This window comes from Pongo abelii, chromosome 13 (genome assembly GCF_028885655.2).
Source record: "Pongo abelii isolate AG06213 chromosome 13, NHGRI_mPonAbe1-v2.0_pri, whole genome shotgun sequence".
Classification (NCBI taxonomy): domain Eukaryota; kingdom Metazoa; phylum Chordata; class Mammalia; order Primates; family Hominidae; genus Pongo; species Pongo abelii.
The window spans coordinates 27,186,959-27,196,274 of NC_071998.2; the positions used below are offsets into that span (position 1 = coordinate 27,186,959).

General features: G+C 33.8%; 2 pseudogenes; both read right to left on the reverse strand.

The window, feature by feature from the left end:
- Positions 1-5,958: 5,958 nt before the first annotated feature.
- LOC134759743 (keratin, type I cytoskeletal 18-like) lies at positions 5,959-6,463 on the reverse strand (annotated as a pseudogene).
- LOC100448208 (keratin, type I cytoskeletal 18-like) lies at positions 6,463-6,912 on the reverse strand (annotated as a pseudogene).
- Positions 6,913-9,316: the final 2,404 nt, after the last annotated feature.

Genomic DNA, 9,316 nt, shown 5'->3' on the forward strand with positions numbered 1-9,316 from the left:
TGTTTACAAAATCTTCTCAAGGACAAGAAAAATATTAATACCTATTATGCATCTGAAAACAAATTTAGATCTCTGTAGCCTTGTATGTAGTGTGTAATTGCAGATCTAGTTACCAATCCTAAAATACGGTTTCTTTATAATTTTAAAGTAAATTTTTATGTAACATTATAATATATCCTGAACATTTCCATATCTTTGAATTGATACATTATATTTACATATAAAATGTTTTCCAGATATTATTTGTATAAAATGTATTTAAATGTTTGTTTTTTGTCTCAGAAATTTATTTTATCTTTTTAAAATATCTAATCTTTTTATAATTTATAATGATGAATATACATACATGCACAAAGTATCGAAATTATATATTATGAGTAACTTTGTGGGAAAATGCACACATATATGTTTTGTTAATTTTGACCATTTTATGTATTTTAAAAAGTGATAATAATGAATGTACACAAAACTGTAAAGTATATTGCCAAATTTTCATGGCCTAAAGTTTTTTTTTCTTTTCTGATCATATAAATTCCTAGTCAGTTTGTGTTCTATTTAATTAATAATAAAAAATATAAAGAATTGTTTTCCTTTAATAACTAATTCTTAGTTTACTCTGACAAAATTGATTCATATTGAAACATTATTTTTAAGCTATCTTCTTTTGATTTATATGAATTTTGTATATTCAGTGACAAATTGTTCTGGTTTGCCTGGGATTGAGGAGATTCTGTTTTAAAATTAGAACAGTCTTGGGCAAAATGAGAGAATTGATCAACTTATTTCTATATGATTTTTTTTTCTCAGTATTTTGTGGCAGAAACTTCTCCCTATTCTCTAACTTTCGGTTCCCTCTTTTTCTTGGACATACACCCGGATTATATTTTCTAGCACCTTATAGAGTTAAATGAAGCCATGTATGCATAATAAGTGAAAGTAATGTGTCCTCATCCAGGCCTTATGCATTGAAATAGCTCACACATGTTCCTTCAGGTCCTGCTTCCCTTTTGACTGACCAGGATGAAGAAAGCCAGAGTAACTGTAGAAGTCACATGTTGGGTGGCATCTTGGGCAGCCTAGATTCCTGAATGACTGTGTGGAGCTTCCCTTCTGACAAGGAACACAACTTTGGAGTGTTGTGCAAAAATAAACTTCTATTTTATTTGAACTAGTATGAATTCTGAATTAATTTGTCATAGTTACTAGAGTTAAAATGCCCAATACATTGTTTCAATATTTAACAATGTTTGCTTAGTTACAAAGGTCATCACTAAACTGCTTATGAGGTTTATGTATGTGGAGGAATGATCTGAGATTGTCATAGCTATTTTTGGAATTACATATTTTATTGAATAAAGCAAATTAAAAATATTAGGTAAAATTGGGGGGAAAAAAAAAGCTACTGAGATAATTGGAATTAGTCCAGATTTCCAAGGTTAAAAGAAGTTTTATTTTATGTGAGAGAGATTAAAAAATCACAGTGGAACTTTTGTTAGTAGTGGTGATGTTGAGAGTAATTTAATAAACTGAAATTATTGGCATCTCAGTTTTATATATTTAATATATTTATTTTTAGGATTATCCTTCACAATTCTAACTGGATCTTTTATAACTTGACTGTAAAATTAGATTTAAATTTAGTCATTCAAAACTCAAAAACAGTACCTTATTCATTTCTAAAAGTAAAATTGATAAAAAGTAAAATGTGTTCTCAAAGTCTCCTGCTGAATGTCCCAGACACACCATAGCCATGGAAATTTAAAATTTAGAAAAAAAAATTCAGTGAACAAAGGAGTATCTAAAATGAATCAGGAAGTTTGTTTTGTCATTATGTGAGGAGAATAAGGGGAAATTCATGGGTTAAAAATTAATAAAGATTATGCCGGTATACTTAACTTATGCTAGACAAAATGAAGGTATTTGTGGAGGGAATTGGCTATATTAATCTTTCAGCTTCAATTTTAATTAAATAAAAGATGTGAAATAATACAACTGTCCAAAATTAAATACAGTTGGCTGTGCTTCCAAATAATAATCAATGTTTGAACTTATTTATTAAACTTTAGGTTTAAAGTTATTATTATAAATGCAGTATTTTCCTGCTGGAAATCAGTTTAGTTTTTTTCTCCCAGATTTATTAAGGTATAATTGACAAATAAAAATTGTATATATTTACAATGTACAAAATGATGTTTGAAAATACGTATATATTGTGAAAAGCTAACGTATACATTGTGAAAAGGTAACATATACATCATATCACATAATTACCTATTTTTTGTTTTTGAAAACACATTTAAGATCTACTGTTTTAGCAAATTCCCCATATAAGTTACAGTATTATTAACTAAATTAACCAGGCTGAATATTAGATCTCCAGAACTTATCCATTCTGCACAGCAGAAATATTAAACCCTTTATACCTCTGTACACACATACACACACACATACACACACACACTTTTTTTATTCGATCATTCATTGACGAACACATGTGTGGTTTTCATGTCTTGGCTACTGTGAATAATGCTGAAACAGATACTAATAAAAATGGGAGTGCAGCTATAAATTTGACATATTGGATTTATTTCTTTTAGAAATATATCCACCAGTGGGATCGCTGTAGCATGTAGTAGTTCTATTTTTAATTCTTTTGAGGGACATCCATACTGTTTCCATTCCCACCAACAGTGTACAAAGTTTCCTTTTAATCCACGTCCTTGTCTACATTTGTTATCATTTTTCTTTTGGATATTAACTATTCTAATAGTGTGTGGTAATATCTAGTTGTGATTTTGATTTACATTTCCATGACTATTAGTGATGTTTAGTATTTTTCATATACCAGCTGGCATTTCTGTGCCTTCTTTGGAGAAATGTCTATTCAGACTTGCCCATTTTTAAATTGGGTTATTTGCCCATTTTTAAATTGGGTTATTTGTTTTCTTACTATTGAATTGTGTGGGTTCCTTACATATTTTAAATATCAACCCCTCATTAGATGTATGGTATGCAAATGCTTTCTTTCATTCCATGTGTTGTCTCTTCACTCTGTTGACTGATTCTATCGCTGTGCAGAAGCTTTTTAGTTTGATGCAGTCCCATTTGTCTATTATACCTTTTGTAGTCTGTGCTTTTGGGGTCATATCCCAAATTTATCGCCCAGCTATTGGCAAGAGGCTTTTCCACAACACTTTTTCTTTCCAGTAGTTTTACAATTTCAAGTTTTACATTTAAGTCTTTAATCCATTTTGAGTTGATTTTTGCATATGGTGTGAAATAAGTGTCCAATTTTATTCTTCTGCATATGGATATCCATTTTTCTCAATACCATTAGTTAAAGACACTACCCTTTTTCCACTGTGTCTTTTTAGCATCTTTGTCAAAGATCAGTTAACTCTAAATGCATGGATTTATTACTAGTCTCTCTGTTCTGTTACACTGGTTTACATGTCTGTTTTTATGCCAGTATCATGCTGTTTTGATTACTATAGGTTTGTAGTATATTTTGAAACCAGGCAGTGGGATGATCCCACCTTTATTCTTCTTGCTCCAGATTGCTTTGGCTATTTGGCATGTTTTGTAATTCCATGGGAATTTCAGAATTTTTTTCTACTTCTATGAAAAATGCTATCAGTATTTTGATAGGTATTTCATTGAATCTATAGATAGCTTTGGTAGAATAGAAATTTTCACAATATTACTTCTTCCAATATATGAACACAAAATATCTTTTCATTTATTTGTTTCTTATTCAATTTCTTTTATTGATGTTTAATTAATTTTAACAGTGGTTCAATTATTTAATTAACTTGATATTTCAATACTATATTTTCAACGGTTTTACATTTCTAATGTCATTAATGTGATGATCTATTTATAATTAAGAAAGAGATACAGATTCAACTTCTTTTACTTTTTAACACCCTCAGAAAGTAGAGCATTTGCTCTTCTATAGGTCTGAATTTTAGAATGCCAGGGTTCCATGGTTTCAGAACACATCTCTACTTTTATTTTTTATATTTCTTATTCCTAGTGTGTTGCCCCTTTTTCCAAGATGGTTCATCATCAAAACTTTATTCCAATGCCTTTGGAAAATCTAGGGAAATATTATTAAAAAATCGAATCAGAAAATTCCTTCAACTTTTATACTTGGTATGTAAGAACTTTAATACTTAACACTTCTTTTAACCATAAATTAGCAACACTAATAAAATACAAAGCAAAACAATACATACTGCTAGAGTTAGTGATGTTGGGGGAGAACCACTGGCAGTAAAAGTCAAAGAAATTAATACCCCTGAATAATAGCTGAGTTAGAAAATAAAAGTTTTAGAAAAAGATTCGCTTTGAATTCTCAATGAGGTACAATGTGATATTGCTCTTACAAAATAGAAGTCTAACATAAGAAGAAAGCAAGCAGGAATGCAAAGACATAAATCTGAGAAGCAGATTGCAAAAGAAAATAACTTGCTTAATTAAAAATACAATACAGAGAAATTAAAAATGCAAGAATGACTATACTTCCCATTGACAACCATAAAATCTTAAAAGGAAACTGAAGAAATGGAAATAGAAATTTTAGAAGGTAATCTTTATTAATTCCCTCAGAATTATTGCAGTAAAAGACAAATAGAAAAAGGGAAACTAATCAAAACCAAGGATTACTGAGAAGAGGACCTAACTACAAATAAAATTGTCCAATAAATACACAAAACAAACAGATAACACAAAATAAATCAAAGCTAAGACAAAACAATAATATCTCTATGCTAAAGATGACTTGAAGTTCTAAGGCAAATGCATTCATCTTATTTCTGGCAAAATTAACGCAGAACTAATGGAGCCTGGCAAGATGCTTGAATTCTGAAGATTTGAGAAATAATCCCCCATAATCACTCAAGCAGTTAAAGAGATTTAACAAACAAACAAAAGTAACAGAAGTAGAATTAATTTCCTTTTTTCTGGTAAATAGTATATTCCAGCCAGCAGTATTTACCAAAGTTTATTTTAATAGTTATAAACAAGAGACAGATAGCCTTATGTCAGTATGCAGCTACTGTTTCTACTATATCTCTGAATGTTTTCCACAAACTCTCTCAGTATGGCAATACTGGCCTTCTTGCAATGAACATGGCAAGTTTAAACATGTCAAGAGTCTTACTGCATCATGATCTTTGTATTATTTTCTTTAACTGAATCATTCTTTATACAAACAGACACATTGCTCATTCATAGCAACCATTTAGATCTTAGCACAACCAACACCTTTTGAAGACTTTCATGAACATCCATCAAAAGAGCATCACCTGTTACTCACTCATTTCTTTGTTTTATTTTTCTTCTTAGGACTTATCAATAACTAATAGCTTATTAATATTTATTTTCTGTTTTTCATAGAAGACAAATTTTGAATGTTCACAGTTACATCACCAGTTTACATAGTACTTGGGAAATAGTAAGACTCAATTAATCTTTGCTAAATAAATAAATGAACAGGAAATATATGGATGGGAGAATCCACCAAATGAATTTGAATACAGACTGATTCAGACTTCTATTTTACATAAAAAGTAAATAGATGGCCTGAAATTAAGACAGTATTCAGAACTGATACTGCTAAAGACCCTCATGATAAAAGTAAGTAAATTTGAGAATAAAATAAAGATTTATCAAATAAACCACTGACTTAGCATTGGGATATGAATCATTAAAGGCTACAATTAAGTGAATATAGGAACATTAGAAGTTAAAAACTCATCAACGAATTTTCTTCTTTTTTTTTTTTTTTTTGACCTTTGAACTTTTTATTGGCCTCCTGCTCCCCAAAGAGAACCTGCTTCTGCTGGCTTAATGTCTCAGAACTTTGGTGTCCTTGGTGTCCTTGGTTTCAGACATCACTTTACAATCCACTTTACAATCCAGCGGGTGGCAGTCTTTCGGATGGTTTGTATGGAGTTAGTTGTTGCTGTCCAGGGCATCACCAAGGTTAAAATCCTCGCCGTCTTCCAGCAGGGGGCGGTAGGTGGCGATCTCAGCCCCCAAATTGACCTCAATGTTCCACAGGGCCTCTTACTCCTGGGCCTGGCGCTACTCCTCTGCGCGTGTCTGTGCCAGCTCTGACTCCAGGTGCAGCAGGATCCTGTTGAGCTGCTCCTTCTGCAGGGCTTAGCGGGCTTCCACCTCCCTCGGGCTGTTGCCCCAGCTGGCCTTCGTATTTCTCATAGAGTCCAGGTCGATCTCCAAGGACTGGACTGTATGTCTCAGTTCCATGAGCGTCACTTCGGCAGCTCCAACCTCAGCGGACTGCATGGTGACCACTGTGGTGCTCTCCTCAATCTGCTGATACCTGTACTTTTCTAGATCCTCTCGGTTCTTCTGAGCCAGCTCATCGTTATTGGGCCCGGATGTCTGCCATGATCTTAGCGAGATCCTGAGATTTCGGGCCATCTACCTCCACGGTTAACCCAGAGCTGCACTCTGGACTTGCAGGTCTTTTACTTCCTCTTCATGGTTCTTCTTCATGAAGAGCAGCTCCTCCTTGAAAGCCTCGATCTGTGTCTTCAGCTGCAGCCAAGTGACATTGGTGTCATCAATGATCTTGTGGAGCCCATTGATTTCTCTCTCCACAGACTGGTGCATGACTGTCTCTGTCTCATACTTGACTCTAAAGTCATCAGCAGTAAGACCAGCATTGTCAACCTGCAGAACAACGTGGGCATTGTCCACAGTATTTGTGAAGATCTGAGCCCTCAGGTCCTGAATGGTCTTGAAGTAATGGCCCCAGTCTCTGACTTAGGGTCTCTTCTTCTCCAGGTGCACCCCAAGTTTGCTCTCCACCCTCCGGTTCTTGGTCTCGAGGCTCCTCGCTCTGTCCAGGTAGGAGGCCAGGTGGTGGTTCAGGCTTTGCATGGTCTCCTTCTCCTTCTGGAAGCCTCCCATTCCTGCCAGATCCCCCCGGCCATCCACATGGCCAGGCCCCCGGGTCCCAAGCCACCCTGGAAGCTGGTGGAGCGGGACACAGAGTTCTGGGAACCAGTGGCCCCAGCACCTGCATAGACGCTGAGCGCCTTAGCTGGGTGCCTGGACAGAACCCAGGGATGGGTAGTTGGTGAAAGTGGAGCAAGTGGTGAAGCTCATGTTGCCTGGGGAGGAGAGCGACGGACCCCAGGCTTTGCTGATGACCAAATTTCCTGTCTTTTTTTAGTATGCGAGTTTTGTTGTTGTTTAGTGAAAGGATGTTGAATTACATCAAATTGCTTTTTGCATTTAAGTTGGTTATATAATTTTTCATCCTCACATTGTGCATTAAATGTCTTTATTTTCTGTTTTTAAACTGTTTTAGTTACCTTGTAAAGCTGGACATGCGATTCAGTAATAACATTATTAAGTGTATTCTGTATTCTGGAAAAATGATTGTCTATGTGCCCCTGGCAATGTGCACAGTAATGTTCACTAACTTTTATACATAATCACTTCTCTGCAAAAGTGTGGAAAACAGTTTGCACATTTATCAAACGTGAAATGGAAAAACACAATTTTGTTATTGTTACACAATGAAACACTAAATCTGTACGAACTACAGTTACATGTGTAGAAGTGGAGAAATTGCAAACATATTATTAAGCACATCTAGCTAATTGCTGAATAACACATATACTATGATTTATCTTTATAATTTTTAAAGTTAGTGATGCTAAGCAAGTAGGTAGCAAAATTATAAAGAGTTGTAATAAGATTATAAAAATATTTGCAATAACATTTAACTTTGGGAAGGGAAAGGAGGTAATACTCGAAGGGCAGGGCAGAGAGGGCTGAAGGCATGTACTGGTGATCTTCTAATTCTTAAGCTGGATATAAGTGATAATTTTATTGTCTTTGAACCATTCCTATACACTTATACACTTTTAAAAATTAAAGATATGTATCACAATTAAATACTTTAAAGAATAAATGTATATATAGTTGACTACACTAAAGCAAAATTGTATTTCCATTAGGAAAGAAAAAATGCAGATACTGTAGAAAACTAACATTTAAAAAATATATAGACACTTTTTTTGCAGGAATAATCCATTCTAACTTTTTCTTTGACATTTTATTATGGGGCTATTATATATCATTTATTTATTACTTGCTTTTGCCAGTCTCCTTCAACACAGTATACTCAGCCCACAGTATATTGCCTGCTAAATAGTATTTGCTCAATAAATATTTGTACATTAATGAATGGGATAATGCACGAAAAATGGTGAAATGCAGGTGGAAAATGGAGAACTTACATAATATCTTCAATTTACCCTTACTTTGAGCCTCACACAACATTATTTAGGAATATTTAATTTTTTCTAACCAAGGACATATGTGATACAAGCAAACTGCATTGCATCCTGTAGTCACAAAATGAGCAACACCAACAAAAATCAAAAATATTTTGGGAATAAACTGAAAGAATAAGCTTACTTATTTGGCTGACTCTTTGCAGATGCATTTCATAGTTCTCTTTGAATTATAGCCCAATTTAAAGGAGACATTAGCTTTCTGCAATGTCTGCAAAAATGTCTTTCTGCCATAAAACATTAAAACATCCCACATTTTCCTGGGGGAAATATTATTTCTCAATTTGTTACTGCAATAACAGAGACCATAGCTATGAGTGATAATCTCAGAATGGGGAATAAAATTACTGATACATTTTTAAAATTTCCTGTGATGATAAATGCCTTGCCAGTAGAGTGGTTTTATCCCCTTTCAACAGAAGCATCAACTTGTTGCACTGCTTATCTTTGTCAGAAATATTCAAATGGCATCTGCACATATACTATACTTTCAGTTTGGAATCTCAATGAAAAACATAGCTTCATTTAGTTCTGGCAATGGTTAAATAGCTATGATACAATTTCAGAAAGGTTATTCCATAATGCATTCTTTAGTTTTGTATTAAGGGTTCTTCACTCTCTCTAAACCTGTAAAGAAGAAACCACAGCTTAAGTATACTTTTCAACCTTCCTCTCTGCCTTACAGCAAATAATGAACTAAAGTACTGTGAATTGAACTGCCAAGAATTTGAAAGCCGCTTGCAACTGCCACATTAACATCAATATTACCAGGAATGAAAAGGCAAATATAAATAAACCTGGCCACATTATGCTAATTACATATTTTCTAAATATACCAAAGCATTAGTGTCATGTTACTTTTATATATCACAAGGCACTTATCCCATCTTCAAGAAGGCTTGCTGACTTATATAATGTAGATGAGAGATATGACCATAGATTCTGGTATTGAGTATTGATGGCTAACCTAAGCTAGC